Here is a 19,003-nt window from a genome sequence, read left to right on the forward strand (position 1 = left end):
TTCCCGTAATCCACAGATATTTACGCCAGGACAATCCGTACCACTTATGAGATTGGAACTCCATTTCCACGCCAGCGGGCTTAATGAGCCTGACAGACACACTTTAGAAATCAGAAGCAACAATAATTTACAAGATTTGATGAAGAACTAATATTATTTTAACAATTGCCTTTTAAACTATACTTATCACTTATATTTAGACAAATACTAGCTGATAGACCCGTGCTTCGCTACGGAATTCTACCTTGTATACAGAATTCTAGGTGACGTAGTGTACACGTTGTAAGATTGTATTTAAATTGCGTAGCTCTTAACGTTACCCCAGAAACGCGACGGGGAAGTCACCAAACGCCTTTTTTCGTATGAAGACTGGGTTAGGGAATTTTCATTGTAATGGTAGGCCCTCTTGTCTACCATCGCTCACAATCAGTTTGGGAAGTTTTCATTATAATGGCGGACACTCACTCTCCACCTGCCTTTTTACATCCTCAGAAAGACTGCCTCAGTAGTTTTCCCAACTGAAAGCAACATAGATCATTACAATGACGTCAGTAGGAATGTCCCGATTAAAAGAAATTCCATCATATGAAATACTCGATCAAATGAATAAACCACACATTTTCTCACTAACGAATAGTACTACGCTGCTGATCTAACAGTAAAGTTCCAGAGCTGGAATGACCAAGCTGCAGACAGCTGTGAACACTCCTCTGTTATTATTTCGTTAAGTGTGCACACTGTTCATTCCAATCAGCGCCTCAGAGTAGGGAACCAATAGCTGGGATACTATGAACCAGTGTGTTACGTACCAGCAGTATCAGCAAATGTATGAACCAGAGAAATGGCATGCTAAAGAAGAAAGTGTTCTAATTCCGCAGCTACTTCCCGCCAATATTTAGGAGGCTGTTATACTCGGTACGCAGCAGTAAACCCATCTGTCGGAGATGAACGGCGCCATAAGAGACAAAGAACATCACGACAAACAATGGTCAATGTAATGTTATTGTTGATCAATTTCATGAGCACCGGGCGAGTTGGCCGTGGGGTTAGGAGCGAGCAGCTGTGTGCTCGCATCCGGGAAATAGTGGGTTCGAATCCCACTGTCGGCAGCCCTGAAGATGGTTTTCCGTCGTTTCCCATTTTCACACCAGGCAAATGCTGGAACTGTACCTTAATTAAGGCCACGGCCGCTTCTTTCCTGTTTCCTAGGCCTTTCCTGTCCCATCGTCGCCATAAGATCTATCTGTGTCGGTGCAAATAGCCAAAGAAGTATAAAAAATATAAGCTTTCGATCTTGTAGGTTTTCACATTTACAGTAGGTTTTTTCCGACTCGGAAGTACCACTCTTATCATAGTCGGTACGGTAAAACTGAATAAAACATAAATGATCAGAAATTGTGTTCTTTATAACTTCTGTTATGTAGTACTTTTCGGTAAGACTAATAACATAGGTAAACTTATTTTAAAATTACATTTTAGGCGTCTTCCCCTAAACTACCATTTCATCCATGGTCATTGACATTATTTATAGCCTAGACTGTAGTTTGTTATTGCCCGACTCTGTATACCAATTTTCATTCAATTCTGTTCTCTCGTTTTCTCGTAGCTCGGCGTTGATATGGATTTAGCAACAAAAATCAAAATTCATGAATATCTCTGTTATCATAGCCGGTACTGCAAGAATGTATAAGACATAAATGATCGGAAATTTATTCTGTATAACTTTAGTTCTGTAGTATATTTCGTAGGATACTAATAACATAAATATTCGAGAATTAAAATTTTGACCCTACCCTAAACTACCATTTCACTTATCGTGAATAAAATTATTTATATCCTAGATTGTAGTGGTTCATTCCCCGACTTTACATACCGATTTACATTAAATTCTCTTCAGCACTTTTCTCGTGATGCGCGTACATACATACAGACAAACAGAAATGACTGAAAATTAAAAAGTGCATTTCCTTGTTACTGTAGACGCATCCGATACCGAAATACCATTCTTTTTAAATTCTGAGCAATGTACAGACAAAACTCTTATTATATGAAAGTTGATGTTTTAAAGTATAAATCCTGAAACAAACAATACAGTAGAAATATACATCGTGTTCGGGCGCAATGTGCCTGACGAGCATAAGGATGGATAATATATCTATTATTGTGAATATTTATAAACTAAGGCATTATTTCATTACCAAGTAAGTCGAATAAAAGATTCTGATGAACTGGCCGATATGGGCCTGAAGGTCACGCGGAAACAGGAAACTACTGAAAGGTGGAAGTATCTACTGTAGGTCCCCGCGAATGACGAATACGAGACAAGTTGTTTTTCTTTCTACAGTTGGCTTTACGTCCCACCGACACTGATAGGTCTTACGTAGCGGAGGGATAGGAAAGGAAGCGGCCGTGGCCATAATTAAGGTACAGCCCCAACATTTGCCTGGTGTGAAAATGGGAAACCACGCAAAACCATCCTCAGGGCTGCCGACATTGGGGTTCGAACCCACTGTCTCCCGGATGCCTGGTGAGATAAGAATTAACACGTGTGCCAGTCAGATCACTTGCGCCCGACGGAAGATTAACACCTCAGTAGTAGTCACACCGTGCGGAGGGTTCTGCCCCAATAGTGGACAGTGGATGTACAAATGAATACAGTCATTAGGATATCGCATTTACTTCGGAATACTTCCCACTCTTTCAAGTGGTACGAAATGTCCCAGAACTGTTGTGGTGGGCTGGACGCGTTGTGTCCGGCGCGACATAAGTAGCCTGTCTCTAGGAAAACGGCCCTTACGAAATAATCCGAAACATACGCGAAGTTTTCATATTGCATCTCCACGGTAGGAAGTTAAATATTGACGACTATTTAATTTGCAACAATTTGGAATTTATATTATAAGGAATGCCAGGATTGCATTTAGATCTTTACGGAGCTTCTTGCACACTATCATTTTAGTGGCAGTTGAAAATACCGTTCAAGGTTTATTATGTTCTTGTCAATGAGGGCTCTTAAGAAGGGCTAGTATTCAAGAGAAGTTCTCTTTCTATCGTAATCCTCAACCCTAGATCATTAGATACTACGCCGGGTGAAATTATGTATTAAGTATGCTGTCGTAGGCATAGAAATATTCTCGTCATCTGAAGTATTGGTCTTCTCTTCTTAGCTCTGGCTCCAGACAGTAAACCATCCAATACTCCAACCTTTCGATATTGATGGAAATGAAGTGGAAGAAGTACTTGAGCAAACAAGTTTCTTGAATGACAGATCGCCTCTTGAAGCCACTCGCGTTGATTGGTGATCTCTCTTCACTTTTAAGCACGGGTAATTGCCAGAGGCATACTGGCGTATCTCCGTCCAAGCAGTCTCCTGAACTGTGGAGCTTACATAGTTCTGCCTGTGAATGCCGAATTGGATGATTACTACGAGTGTAATGTTGCAGATAAACGTAATATTTGGCTATTAAAACCTGCTCATTTATGGAATTGCGGTCGTTTACTATTGCCATTATTTTCTGTGAATTCTTTGGTACTCAGCCACGTTTGTGCATTTATTTGGAAGTGTTTTAACGTCGCACCGACTCGGTTAGGTCTTTAGCGATGGGTTGTAAGTTACAGCTTACACAGCTAAATTTATCACTATCAGTTACTAATGACGTAACGCGCATGAGCAGTAGTACTGATAAGGGACTTACCCTGAAGAGCGAGTGAAACGGGAGACCGCGCGCTAGCTTTTTAGTTGACTGGAATGCACATCAGCTACATGTACTCTGGAATTCCCACTCAGCTCAAGCCATTTTAGCTTTGGCGAAATTCAAAAAAAGAAGCTAAAATAACATAGAATATTACAACATAGGTATACAGTAATTTTCGTGTTTAACATACATAAACCGAGCTAGTTAGATATGCGTTTCGGGTCACGGACCAGTGAGCTTGTATTAGCGAGACATCGGATTCGAGCCCTACCATCGGCAGCCCTGGTTTTCCGTGTTTCCCTATGTTCACATCAGGCAAATGCTGGGACTGAATCTTAATTAAGACCACGGCCGCTTCCTTCCAATTCCTGTCCCATAGTCGCCAGAAGACCTAGCTGTGTCGGTGCAACGCAAAGCAACTTGTAAAAAGGTATTCAAAGAGGAAATCTAAATTTGGGCAAGGTCATTTAATGGTATGTTACGGGATATCAAATCTGAATAGGATGTATTAAATTACCTACTGGAAGTTAACATTTTGACGCATACCTTGCAACTTATTCGGCTCCAGTTCGAAATCAGGGCTATTTCAGGCTCTCGGTGTTCTTTAGTGACATTGAGACAGTTGTTTACTTGTTAGTGAAAATACTGTTTAGTTCTACTGAGCTATAAGTGGAAAGTTTTGTGTGCATTTATTTCGATTCTATTGTATGTCTTTCATTTCGTACTTCTCACGTGCTGCTTTTTAATAGGCCTGTTCCTTTCCCATATATTTCGCATCACGGTTGTTTATTTCGTGTAACTGACTCTAATGCGATAATAATAAGAATAATAATTCTACCGTTGGTACACCTGCCCCGCGCATTTAAATTAAGCGCCTTGGATAAGGCCATCTCTACCATAAACTTTGGAACTACTAGTACAAGAAGTTTGGACATTTTCCGACAGATGTCTTCACTATCAACTTATGTTGTGCTCTCTAGGGTGAAGATGAACTATTAAAATTCAAGAGTAATTTTGTATGTTAAAGTTTCCTGAATTGTTTATGGTTTGTTTTTGATGTTCAAAAGTTTTCAACTCTTCTATCTCTTCCCGCCAACTTAACACGGTGGCCAATTAGAAATGTTGTACATTTATTTATTAATGAATCAAAATTTTCTGATATTTATTAAATTAACCAATAGGAATAATGGGGGTGTCAGAGCCTTGGCCCAGAGTTTTCTGGAACTTTCTTCTCCACTATACAAGCCGAGGGATGATGAGCCATGTTGTCTTTGTAATCACTCCAGTCTAGTGTGTGTTCGTAACGGAGGCGGGGGTCGCCTCGTCCATCTTCGGGAGGTCTACCAGCTCAATATAGATTCTGATTAACTATGTGATAGTCTTTGAAAACTATCTCGAGGGGAAGGTTTTAAATGTTTAGTAATATAACTTTGATTTCCACCAAATTTAAATTTCAAATTTTAAATGTAAATTTCGAACTAGTCTAGAGAACATAACCAAAATCAGAAAATGAAGAGTGAGGTACCCTCTTGTATTCCCTATCAACTTGATATTGAGGTGACTATGATCTGGTAACCTTTAAATCTATTTCTTAATTTTGTAACTTTCTCTCCAGCTGCCAACGGCCGTAGCCGTGTTGAAACATCGGATCTCGTGAGATCTCCGAAGTTAAGCAACATTGGGCGTGGTCAGGAGTTGTATGGGTTGCCACGCGCTGTTGGTGGGGGTAAGGGAATGGAGGAGCGGAAAGGAACTGGCCACCCTACCGAACGTAAACTCCGGCTCAGGAACACCTCTGCGGAGGTTCGGAGTTGCCTTCGGGCAGAATAACCCTTACCTTACCTTTCTCCATCTAGTCACCTCCATAGTATGGGCTTAGTCACTGTAACGTCGGGCCTTAAGCCCAAATATTTTTTCAAGTGTTTCATGTAAATTTCAAGGAGTGCAAGTGTTCGCCTCCTAACATTTTGATTTTCGGCCAGTAACTTTAACCTTTCGTTTTTACCAAAGGCCAGGTAGAGTGGGTACTTGTTACCCCTGTTACAGTTAACCTTATTCATTTCATTTTTAGGCAAATCAGGCTGTTGAACAGTTAAGACAGTGAATACTGTTTGTTTTGTTAAAAGTAGATTGTGCCTTCGATAGGCTTGGAACGTGAACGTTTTAGAGAATTGTATCATAAAGACGCTCTTCCTATTAATGTAAAAGTTGAATGGTGCCTTTGTAAGACTGGAATGTTATTATGTTTGGAGAGTAGTGTCCTTGTAAGGTAGCATATTGTGGAAATTCTGTCTCGTAGAGGTATTATTGAATGGAGCAGTGATCGCTCTTGTCACATTGATAAGGTAGGAGCTTCAAGCTCGTATTGTTAATGTTATCTAATTAATCTAGGAATTTATAACATTACTTCTCGAGCTCACTGTCATACCTAAGATTTTGTTATTCGCTTAGCGTATTGTTTTTTGTCAAAAGTTAACGTCTGAAAAGAGGAAGAAAAGCGTTAAGAAAAGAAATAAATTTGCTAATTTTAAAGTTTTAAATTAATCTTTCGACTTTCGTATATCCACCCATTCATTCCCGCACCTTCTTTCACCTCTGTCCACCACAATAGCACCAATAATAATAATAATAATAATAATAATAATAATAATAATAATAATAATAATAATAATAATAATAATAAACAGATCCAGACCTAAAGGCAACCGATTTCCAAGAATGGATCCGGACTGCCTGAGGAAAAACGCTGACGTTTTCATACGTGATATATACATGGTCAAGATCCTAAGGTGTGGCCAGACATTCGCAACATGTTACAGTCATCAGCATTTAAATTCGGACAGCCAACCAGAAAACGTAAACATAGATGGTGGTACACAACCTGTGATGAAGCTATCAATGACAGAATCAAAGCATGGAATCAATGGAATGTTCACCGAACAGTCAACAGATGGGAGAATTTCCTGAAGACTCAAAACTGATCTCAAAAATAATCTGCCGTAAAAAACGTACATACGAGAAAAACAGATTCGCAGAGTTAGAACAGGATTTCCAGAAAAACAACACTCGGAATTTCTACAACACATTCCATGAGGACTTATCAGGGTACAAAAACCACCAACATTAAATTTTCGTCGACCTAACGGATCACTCGAGACAAACAGTAAACAGAAATGCAAAGTAATGGCTATTTCGAAAATCTACTGAACTGCGATCCACCAATTGAAAGACTACAGTTTGAAAAACCTCCACCAAACCCAGACGCACACCTCGCAACAACTCAAGAATTAAAAGAGACAATTCAATCGCTAAAAAATAATAAAGCCCCTGGGAACGATGGCATAACTGTAGAGATGTTGAAAATAGGAGGAGATGCCCTCATCAGAAGAATTCATACACTATTAACAGAAATATGGGAGACCATGATGATTCCGAAGGACTGGAAGAATGCCATTGTCCATTCGTTACATAACAAAGGCCATCGAGCGGACCCCAACAACTACAGAGGCATATCCCTTTTACCAGTTATATACAAGGTTCTATCATTTTTGCTAGTTGCTTTACGTCGCATCGACACAGATAGGTCTTATGGCGACGATAGGACAGGGAAGGGCTAGGAGTGGGAAGGAAGCGGCCGTGGTCTTAATTAAGGTACAGCCACAGCATTTGCCTGACGTGAAAATGGGAAACCACGGTAAACCATCTTCAGGGCTGCCGACAGTGGGGTTCGAACCTACTATTTCCCGAATACTGGATACTGGCCGCACTTACGCTACTGCAGCTATCGAGCTTGGTAAGGTTCTATTTAAAGCGCTATTAAACAGAGTTGAACAACAAACAGAGCATTTGATTGGTGAATACCAAGCTTCAGAAAAGGTAGATCGTGTTCTGAGCAGATACGCCGCAGTACCACCATATTTGTCACCTTTGTGGACTTTAAGAAGGTGTATGATTCTATCGACAGACAAACTGTTGTGGACATCCTAGGAGAGTTCATTGTTGACAAGAAGACCACAGAATTAATCCGCTAGACTCTCGCAGACACAATATCTAAAGTGAAGTTTCTAGGTGAACTGTCAGATCCTTTTGAAGTGCATACAGGAGTTCGACAAGGAGATGGCCTCTCCCTGATTCTTTTTAACTTAGTGTTAGATGAAGTCATCAGGGAATGGGGAAAAGAAATCGAAGGTATAAATATTGGTACTCGGGGACAAAGAATTCACGTGAAATGCCTAACTTTTGCTGATGATCTAGCTATCTTTACCAAGACTAGTGAAGAAACTACAGTAGGTAATCCATAGAGAAGTTACATAAGATAGCATCAAAGAAAGGCCTCCAAATATCGTATGAGATGACTCATATTATGGCTAATGGACACCGGAGCATCCAAATATCCTCACTACAGACAAATTATGGAATAATAACACAGGCCCCTTCCTTCAAATATCTAGGAGAAATAATTATACCATCCGGACTGGACGGGAAAGCTAATATAGAAAGAGCCACCAAACCTCTGAAAACATCTATATATATAAAATAAGAGTTTCGTCTGTACATTGCTCAGAATTTGAAAAGAATGGTGTTTCTGTATCGGTCATGTCCACAGTAACCAGGAAATGCACTTTTTACTTTTCCGTAATTTCTGTCTGTCTGTCTGTCTGTCTGTCTGCCTGCCTGTCTGTCTGTCTGTCTGTCTGTCTGTCTGTCTGTCTGTCTATCTGTCTGTCTGTCTGTCTGTATGTATGTATGTATGTATGTATGTACACGCATCACTAGAAAACGGCCAAAGAGAATTCAATGAAAATCGGTATGCAAAGCCGGGAAATAAGTCGCTACAATCTAGGGCGTAAATAATTTTATTCACGCTGATAGAAATGGTAGTTTAGGGGAAGGCCTAAAATTCAATTTTCAAATATTTATGTTTTTAGTAGTCCTATCTTCATAAAACTTGGTATGCAAAGTCTAGAAATACGTCGATACAATCTAGCCTATGAATAATTTTATTCACGCTGAGTGAAATGGTAGTTTAGGGGAAGGCCTAAAATTTAATTTTTAAAAATTTACGTTATTAGTGGTCCTATTTCATTGAAAATTGGTATGCAAAGTCGGAAAATGAGCCACTACAATTTAAGCTATAAGTAATTCTATTTACGCTGAGTGAAATGGTAGTTTAGGGGAAGGCCTAAATGTAATTCTCAAATATGTATATTATTAGTTGTATCGATAAATACCACATAACCAAAGTTATAGAGAATAAAATTTCAGACCATTTATGTCTTATACATTTTTACCGTACCGGCTATGATTACACAGATATTCATGAATTTGTATTTTTGTTGCTAAGTCCATATCAGCGCCGAACCACAAAAAAAAATGGGTCAACAGAATTTAATGAAAATCGGTATATAGAGTCGGGGAATAAGAAACTAAAGTCTAAGCTATAAACAATTTTATTCATCCTGGATGAATTTGTAGTTTAGGGGAAGGTGCCTAAAATGTCATTTTTAAATACCAATGATATTGGTCCTTTTGAAAAGTACTATACTATATAAAAACGTTATAGAGAATACAATTTCCGATCATTTATCTTTTATTCAGTTTTACCGTACCGACTATGATAAGAGTGGTATTTCAGAGTCGGAAGAAAACGAAATGTGAAGGCGTATAATATCGAAAGTGCATAACATTGATCAACAATAACATTACATTGACCATTGTTTGTTGTATTGTTATTTGTCTCTTATGCTGCCGCTCAACTCCGATAGATGGGATTACTGCTGCGTAGCGAGTATAATAGCCTGACTGAATATTGGCGGGAAATAGCCGGGGAGTTAGAAAACTTTCTTCTTTAGCATGCCATTCCTCTGGTTCATACATTTTCTGATACAGCTGGTACGTAACACACTGGATCATCATAGTATTTCAGCTATTCGACCCCTACTCCGACGCGCTGTTTTGAATGGGCAGTGTGCATACTTTTTTTTTTTTTTTTTTTTTTTGCTATTTGCTTTACGTCGCACCGACACAGATAGGTCTTAGGGCGACGATGGCATAGGAAAGGTCTAGGAATGGGAAGGAAGCGGCCGTGGCCTTAATTAGTGTGCATATTTACGGCAGACCCTCCCTTAGTGGTAGTAGTATTATGGCCTGGTCTAGAATAATAATTTAGGCCTTTTTCCAAATTATAGCACCTTCACTAAATAACTCAAAATTCAACTCTGAAAAGAGCCGTTTCTTATAAAAGCTTCTTTCTCTTCACTGTTATTAAATTCTACATTCAATTTATTCCAAACTAGCAGCGAAGAGGGGGTTTCTCTTCTGGCTTAGAGGAAAAAAATTGCCTTCAAGTCAGATAGATTTTTTCGCCGCCAGTGTAGTGAATTGATATTTTCCGACTCATCGGATACTCCTAGGAAACAGAATAGTAATTGGGCATAGTTTTTACGATGGGAGTCCCCACTATTCGACCCTCTCCCCGCCGAAGAAAGCCGAAGAGTGTTCATGGATCGCGGCTGTCTGCGGTTTGGTCATTCCAGGTCTAGAACTTGGGGCTGTTAGATAGGCAGCGTAGTCCTGTTCGTTAAAAGTGAGAAAATATGTGGTGTTTCATTTGAACGAGTATTTCGTAATATGAAAGCATTGCTTTTAATCGCGCCGTTCCTATTGACGTCATTGTACGTTCATTTCAGTTGGCAAAACCACTAAGACAGTCTTTCTGTGGATGTTAAAAGCATTATAATGAAAACATCCGAACCTGATTGTGACTGTTGGTATGAAATTGGGTCTACCATTACAGTGAAAATTCCCTCAGTCTTCATATGAGAAAATATGTTTGGTGACCTCCCGTCGCGTTTCTAGGGTAACGTTAAGAGCTATACAATTTAAGACAATCTTGCTCACAACGAGTACACTGCATAACCTAGAATTCTGTATACAATGTAGAATTCCGCAGCGAAGCACGGGTACATCAGCTATTACCGAATAACATGGAATCACTACAATAAAAGAGTGATGTCACGAAATTCAAAACTTCGGCATTACAAGACTGTTGTTCTTCTGAAAGCTTTGTATGCCTCAGAAAACACATCTCTAGGAGGCCACTCTAAAATTGATGAAATTGAAAACCAAGAACGAAAAATTCTTAGGAAAATATATGGCCCCGTTCATGTAAATGGTATATGGATCTAAAGAAAAACTATAGATTTGTACAAAGCAATCGACAAGTTCACCGATACCGTACGCAGGAGGTGATTGAAATTCTATGGTCACATCTGTAGAATGGACGACACTAGATATGCAAAAAACCTGCTTGGTATAATTAATTCAAGGAAGGTCAAAATCAGCTGGTTAGAGGAAATAAAGCAGGAGTTAAAAGAAATGAACATCACAGAAGATACCATCAGGGATCAAGAGGCTTTTGGAACTCGGATTGCAAAGCACACGTTCACGGAAAAGGCTAAAAGAACCACAGCTAAACAATGGACGGAAGAACGCAAGAAACAGCATAACAAGTATAATCTGGCACCGGTCACCATAATGATCTGTTGCCTTTAATTGTGCTATGAGCAGAAATAGAAAAAAAACAGGAGCTAGAACAGATATTTGGGTCGTGAAAAAATGATTAAAAGGGGAATTTTGAAGAAATATACAGCGGCTGATTTTCAGCTAACAATCTAAACATCATCGTTAAAATGTGTAGCCGCCGACGTGTTTTAATATCAGACTTCATCCATGTGCGAGCCTGATAGTATGGGATGATTTCTGATATGATAAGTAAATCACTGGCGGGAGTTTAGTTTTGGTTGAAAACTCAATGTTGTTCCCTTCCTTGTCAGTTGAAACGACGTCACAGTAACCGAGAGTATGGAGAATCAGTTTCTGTATTAGTCTGTCCTTCAGCTCAGACGGAAATACATCTCTATGTCGTTTAAGAGGATGGAGCGTTCCGAAAATATTTTTACGGGTTTCTTTTGTGTGATCAGACGAAAAGTTCTTCATTCATAATTACGACGAGATTTCTGCTTTCCTGTAGGGAATAATTTTACCGTTATGCAGGATAGGTGAGAGTGCTCTATTTTTTGAACAGCTCGGTTATTTTCGTTATTCTATTGTGATTGAGTCTTTGTGGTGTTCAGTAGGCTATAAGAGAATTCGGTGAATATTGAGCTGGTTTCAGACAGAGTGGGTAGACATGCAAATGCAGTGTTGATATTTTCGCTATATTTGTAGATTTTAGACTGACGTACGATTCTGTTAACGGTAATACGTTGTACCTGTCATTGTCCGAACAATCAGCACTACGTATTTAGTTTGGAATGATCAAAGAATCACTGGGCGTCCGAGTCCTTGGCTGGTCAGCGTTCGGTTCAGAGGGTCCAGGGTTCGATTCCCGGCGGGATCGGGGATTTTAATCGAGTGGGATTATTTCTTCTGGCTCGGGGACTGGTTGTTTGTGTTTGTCCCAACACTCTCCTCTTCATATTCAGACAACACATCACACCACCAACCACCACAGAAACACGCGATAGTGGTTATATCCCTCCACATAGGGTTGGTGTTAGGAAAATCATCCGTCTGTACAACAGGGCCAGATCCACATGCGCGACTCAGTTCGCACCCGCGATCCCACATGGTGAGGGGAAATCTATAGTAGTAGTAGTAGTAGTAGTAATAGAAGAAGAAGAAGAAGAAGAAGAAGAAGAAGAGTAAATAATCACTGGATGTTAGTGATAATGTAGTGCACGTACAAAAACATTTGAATGACTCATTCAGGATATTACAGAAATTGAAATAAAGTTACTTTATTCAACCTTGCTAAATATGGGATAAGAAAATTGTACGTGATGCCCAAAGGAACAGATCTAAAAATCTGAAATGAATCTTTGTACAAATACCGAAGTTCAGATTGCGTGCTTGCTTCCTTTATAAATTGGATTGATTGATTGATTGATTGATTGATTGATTGATTGATTGATTGATTGATTGATTGATTGATTGATTGGCCGGGTGAGTTGGACGAGTGGTTAGAGGCGCGCAGCTGTGAGCTTGCACCCCGGAAATAGTGGGTTCGAGCCCCACTGTCGACAGCCCTGAAGATGGTTTTCCGTGGTTTCCCATTTTCATACCAGGAAAATGTTGGGGATGTAGCTTAATTAAGGCCACAGCTGACTCCTAGGCCTTTCCTATCCCATCGTCACCATAATACCTATCTTTGTCATTGCAACGTAAAGCAAGTTGTAAAAATGATTGATTGATTGATTGATTGATTGATTGATTGATTGATTGATTGATTGATTGATTGATTGATTGATACTCTAAAGAATAGTCTGATAAGTAGAACAGATTTGGGAAAACTGAAAAGAAACCTTTGTTCGAATACCAAATTTTAGATTCCTAAATCAAGTTCACCGAGCTCGATAGCTGCATTCGCTTAAGTGCGGCCAGTATCCAGTATTCGGGAGATAGTAGGTTCGAACCCCAATGTCGGCAGCCCTGAAAATGGTTTTCTGTGGTTTCCCATTTTCACACCAGGCAAATGCTGGGGCTGTACCTTAATTAAGGCCACGGACGCTTCCTTCCCACTCCTAGCCCTTTCCTGTCTCATCGTCGCCGTAAGACCTATCTGTGTCGGTGCGACGTAAAACAACTAGCAAAAAAAAAAAAGAAAAAAAAATCTAGTTCAGCAATCTGGTACACGCTGTCTCATTGTCGCATCATGGATGTTCATCAAGGAGCCGGGGAACTATCAGCGACCATATGTTTATTGACCTGGAGTGTAGCCCCACTGTCATTGCTTTGTGAAGTCAGGCATCCCCATTTTGAAGAATATGAGAACATATTCCTTGACCAGTTCTTACACGGTTTAATACCTCCACTGGCGTTTTGGTATGCTAGATCCATCTGGTCTTTCACGAAGTATTCGCGACAAGATGTTAATTAGGTAGGGGTGGGTGCTGCCGCTGATGCAACCAAGCGGTTTTTGAACTGTATCCTATTAACAAAATCAACATTGTGTTTAATATTCGACTTACTTTTCGTCAAAAAGAGTAAGTGAGTCTGAGTCATTTGGGCATTTACATAAGAAAATTCGCTGGAGTTTCTTAAAGCATAGAACCTGTTCCTACAATATATCGTAGGAATATATTCGTGCTGGATATTTATAAATTAACCAGTGGTGTGCCAGCGTGTGCTTAGATGCATGTTGTAAAATAACTTTCCGAATCTGAGCAGAAGTGGTCCATGACAATAGAACTCCTAACTGATCCTTCATATTTTATTTTGATACAAATACATTTATTATGTCTGTTGAAAACATAACAAATGAAACTGCTTGATTTTGTTCAATTTGCCTCGTTACACAACATATCCTTCCATCTCTTCCAACTCTGGCCATAAAATAAGACCTGAATTCTGAAAACTTTTAAATATAAATCCAAACTATCATGTTTTGTAAATATGGTGATGTATTATAGCCACAGAGTCTGCTATGTTACTTTCCGCTAGAGAGTTTAATGAAGACTTTTCAGTGTCGAATTGTTGTCAAAATTCCACAGTATTTTGTAAATAGTTTCATGGGGTCCAGCCTTGGTACCATAATGGTCAAAAGCCTGTGGTTTATTGCTTGGGAATAGATATTTAAGCCACTTTGGGGATTTCACTACCATATATCAGAATTTTAGAGTCTTTACATGGATCCCTTTGCGCGCTAGGAAATAACCTTCACCGGATTGTTAGAAGAAATTTACGTAAGATTTACATAAGAAAAGGATACAAGTGAGACACAGGTTTTCTAGTTCTTACGTGTTGTTATTATTTATCTCACATTGGTATCTACAGCAATCATTCAAAAAGTTGGAGGAAGGTCATCTTTATCATGTCTATTTGTGTTTAAAACGACGGACACTTCAGTGTTTATACTGCTATAAACTTTAGTGATATACTGTATTTCCTTCACTCACTGTGCTCTCTCTTCATTTGTGAAACTGTTCCTGCTTCAGAACGCGATGCTAATAATATCTGAGCCCTGCAGGCTTGCTTGTATTTAGTAATTGAGCCAGGCGTGTACTCATCAGACACGCATTTATCGCAGGAGCCGCAAGCGTGCAAACAATTCAATATGTCTGTGATGAGCTTGTCTGTATGACTGTAATTGAAATTCAATTGGGTTCTGGTAGGAAAGACAGCAGTCGCTACTTCCATTGTACATATTGTTCGTTAAGACTCATAGGGTCGTATTTAGACTAGATTTAAAGGGCTGCAGTCAGTCAGTTTCTTAATTCTTAATTCGGATCTTCCAACTTTATTAGCACTGATTTTTCTCTTCGTTTTAAACTGAAAATATTTTCTCTGTTTTTAACTCTTTCGTTGATTTACTTGGATTTTAGTTACTCATCATTCTTCCGTTGTCCCCACAATGCTGGCAGTTGTTATCCGTTCTGCGAATGTAAAGATCAATTTTCGTCCGCTGATCCTGTCTTTTCAGTGCAGCTGAAAACTTAAGTATCGGAGCAACAAATCACTCATGAACAAATTATTATTTATAATGTAAAATATTCTCTCGTATTTTTATAGATGGGATGGCGATAGTGTTGTGAGTTATATTTTTTAAATATAGAAAGACGATGTTGGGCTGCGCAAGAAGAGAAGAAAGTTATTAACCGAAATAACTCAGGAAACACAGATCATCATTATATTTGGGTTATTCGTGTACCGTTATCGTCGGAATATGACAAGAACTGAGAAGATGACTCTAGAACTATTCTTTCACAATTCGCATCCATTTATTGCATTCTAGAATTATTTTATCTATATAAATAAGGTAACAATTTCGCCTGCATACTTCAGTTTTTCCCATACTTCGCATTTATATGAGATTCGGTGAATAAAAGTCGAAAACTGAGCTCAATTTTTGTCTGTCTGCCTGTATCTACTGTAACTCACGGGAAAAGAGTTCTACTTAATTTATCGAAGCTTGGTATTCATGTTCAGGGACAGGCGGAATGTGCAGTAGGTTGCACATTATTTGATTGTTTTATACAGTGGCATAGTCATATTAAGGGAGCCAAAACATGAAATGCCAATGTTAATATTGACTGACGAAAAACTGTACGTTGTAAAAGTTGTGTAAAGTATATTCTGCAATCTTTTATGTTTCATGTGCTTTTACCGTAGGAGGAATAATAACGGAGATATTCTGTTTTGTTATTTACTTTACAAACTTGCGAGTATCTCTGGAAGTTTTAATGTTATCCCTAGCAATAATGATAGAATATCCAACTTCCCTTATTTTATGACTGATGCATTTTATTGTACGAGTTATATTAATAGAGATATTCACGAATTTAAATTTCTGATTCTAAGCTCGGTAGCATCACTGACGTATAAGCATTCTTCAGTCGTCACAGTAAAGATCTGATACTCAATCGCACCTCAGGCCTCCAGAAATGGTTATTTCCTGGTCTTTTTCCAATTACTTGGAGGAGGCATATATGTGGATTTAAGCCCATTTTTCGGCCAGATGCCATTCTTGACGCCAACCCTGAGTGGAACAATGTGTTTTTTTGTATTTGTGGTGGTGAGTAATGTGATGTATTGCCTGTAACTGAAGAAATATATATCAAGAACAACACACATTCAGTCCTTGAACTAGAGAATTGACCGGACGAGGCTGAACTCCCGACCTTACCACGAATCAAACCCAGGGCCGTCTGAACTGAAGGTCACTACGCCGACTATTCAACTAGTACCATAGAATACTATATGAATACTGTATTAGACAATGCTACCCATGTGATATAACCATTGTTGCAGTATTTCCGTTGCAAGGATTTCATGTTTAAGAACTTTATTGTATTGTTACTCGGTGGTGGTTATTATTGTTTTAGATTTTTTACTGTAATAATTTTTGTAAATATCTTTCTTTTTTTCTTTCTTTTGTTCTTAATCTGCTTACCCTCCAGGGTCGGTTTTTCCCTCGGACTCAGCGAGGGATCCCACCTCTACTACCTCAAGGACAGTGTCCTGGAGCGTGAGACATTGGGTCCGGGGATACAACTGGGGAGTCTGACCAGGCGGCCTACCTGCTATGCTGTACATGGGCCTTGTTGCGGGATGGGAAGATTGGAAGGTATAAACAAGGAAGGGGGAAGGAAGCAGCCGTGGCATTAATTTAGGTACCATCCCGGCATTTGCCTGGAGGAGAAGTGGGAAACCACGGAAAACAACTTCCAGGATGGCTGTGGTGGGAATCGAACCCACCTCTGCTCAGTTGACCTCCAGAGGCTGAGTGGACCCCGTTCCAGCCCACGTGCCACTTTTCAAATTTCGTGGGAGAGCCGGGAATTGAACTCAGGCCTCCGGGCGGTGGCAGCTAATCACACTAACCACTACACCACAGAGGCGGACCTTTTAAATATCACAATATATAATTATAATTTGTTATACAACAATATATTTAATGCGCACAATGTGCAAAGAATTATTAAACTAGTAATGCAATATATACTGAATATCCATAAAATACAAAGTCATGCATTAGAGAAGAAAACCTTCATCCAGTTCTTTACCATATGTTAGTGTCCCAAGAATGGATGAGACAGTAACCACGCATTAGAGCTATGCTGATGCGCTGAATAAGATAAGCAGTTGATAGCTTAGCACCGAAAATCCGAACAATCCGCTGGCCAAGCTCTTTGATAAAATTGAGGCAATCATTACCCCAGGTACCACTCAATTCAATGGCTACTTGCACGAAGAAGAACTTGTCCAACAAATCGCTGTATTTTCTTCTTTTAGCATTTCACCTGTTCGCGGCTGCACCTCCAGCACTCAGTAACGAAGGAGGAAGATTGGACTGGGCGAACGTCTTGGCACAGGTAAAATCCCACAATAGAGATTTACCCCTTTTACATGGCACAAGAGTCATTCCGCATGGCCTTTTACCGTCTGAAAGGCAGCAGCCAGTGGGCTCTCGTATGGAAGAAACTTCTTCTGAAATCAGAGCCCGTTTATAGTTTATAGTGGAGTGGCGTATGTGTCTGCCTTTACTTTTTCAAACAGGAAAGGACATGCAGGCCACGTTGATCAGCGTAGGTACCACAAGCTGAGCATCGGTGAGGCTTGCAGGCGGCTGCTCTCAAACGTAAAGCCACAGCGGTACAATAACTATCATTGGAAAGATGAAGACCGAGAGAAGACGAAGGTAATCCTTGGAGCCATGCATCGGATTCGAGAGAAGAAGGGCTTGGCCCTGAAGAGTACTAGTTAGCTGCTGCAGAAACGAGTGGAGTTAACTAATAAGAGAAGCATCCCAAGCAGCTTGAATACTTCTTTTGCTAATAACAAGGGGAACTACGCTGACTAAGCTTGACGATCGAGATGTGCTTTCTTGTACGGCAGCATCAGATCCCAGGCACGGACCAGGTGGAAGGAGAGCCTCAACAAGACGAAGAGAACTGTGGAAAGACGTTAAAATGACGAAATCACCAAATCCACAGCACGACGAATACCGAGGCCACCAGAACCAACAGAAAGAGAAGCCTGAAGCCAGCCATTGTCAATCAGGGAGCAATTGAGGATGGTTTTGAGGCCAGTTTTTAACACAAAATCGAATTCCTCCAACGGTGGGTTCTCACGCCAAGACGGAGAACAACGCAGGAAGTACGTCAATCGCGGGATGGAAAACGAAGCGCGGAGCAAGAAAAAGGCTGAATGCGCCGATACCATGGAAATACGTGAAATAAACAACTTAAGTTTCGTCGTCATTTTAGCCATTATCCTGCACAGAGTTTCAGGGGATAGCGCTGCACCAAGTAGACAAGTATTGGATGTGTTAAAAGACGAATTGCGGAGGCAGAAGCATTATACTTCTCGTACATTATCTCAGCTTGTTCCCGATGAACGCCAAGAAAACCCATTTTGCACTTTAAAAAATGGTACCATCATCCAAATACCAAATGTTTAACTCGGTATTAATGGAGTTGACAATCGACTGAAGAGTAACTGCGAAAAGTGCAGGACGGAGTGGATCACCTTGTTGAACTCCACATTGAGAAAGTATAATTTCTTCACCAAGGAAGAGGTTACTAGGCTTAGAGTAGCACTGATAGACATACAGATAGATGGAAGGAAACTCGTTCTTCTCTGCCAACAACATAGCATCACGATGCAACTCGTTGAAAGCATTACGAAAGTATAATTTAACGAAAGCTTTCGGGCACTGATGAGAGGACGAGTAATAGATACGTGCGGCATGGACAGCAGTTTCAGCTCCATTGGGAACACACACTCCAAGTTGACGAGGTCCATAG

The sequence above is a fragment of the Anabrus simplex genome, chromosome 1 (assembly GCF_040414725.1).
Source record: "Anabrus simplex isolate iqAnaSimp1 chromosome 1, ASM4041472v1, whole genome shotgun sequence".
Taxonomy (NCBI): Eukaryota; Metazoa; Arthropoda; class Insecta; order Orthoptera; family Tettigoniidae; genus Anabrus; species Anabrus simplex.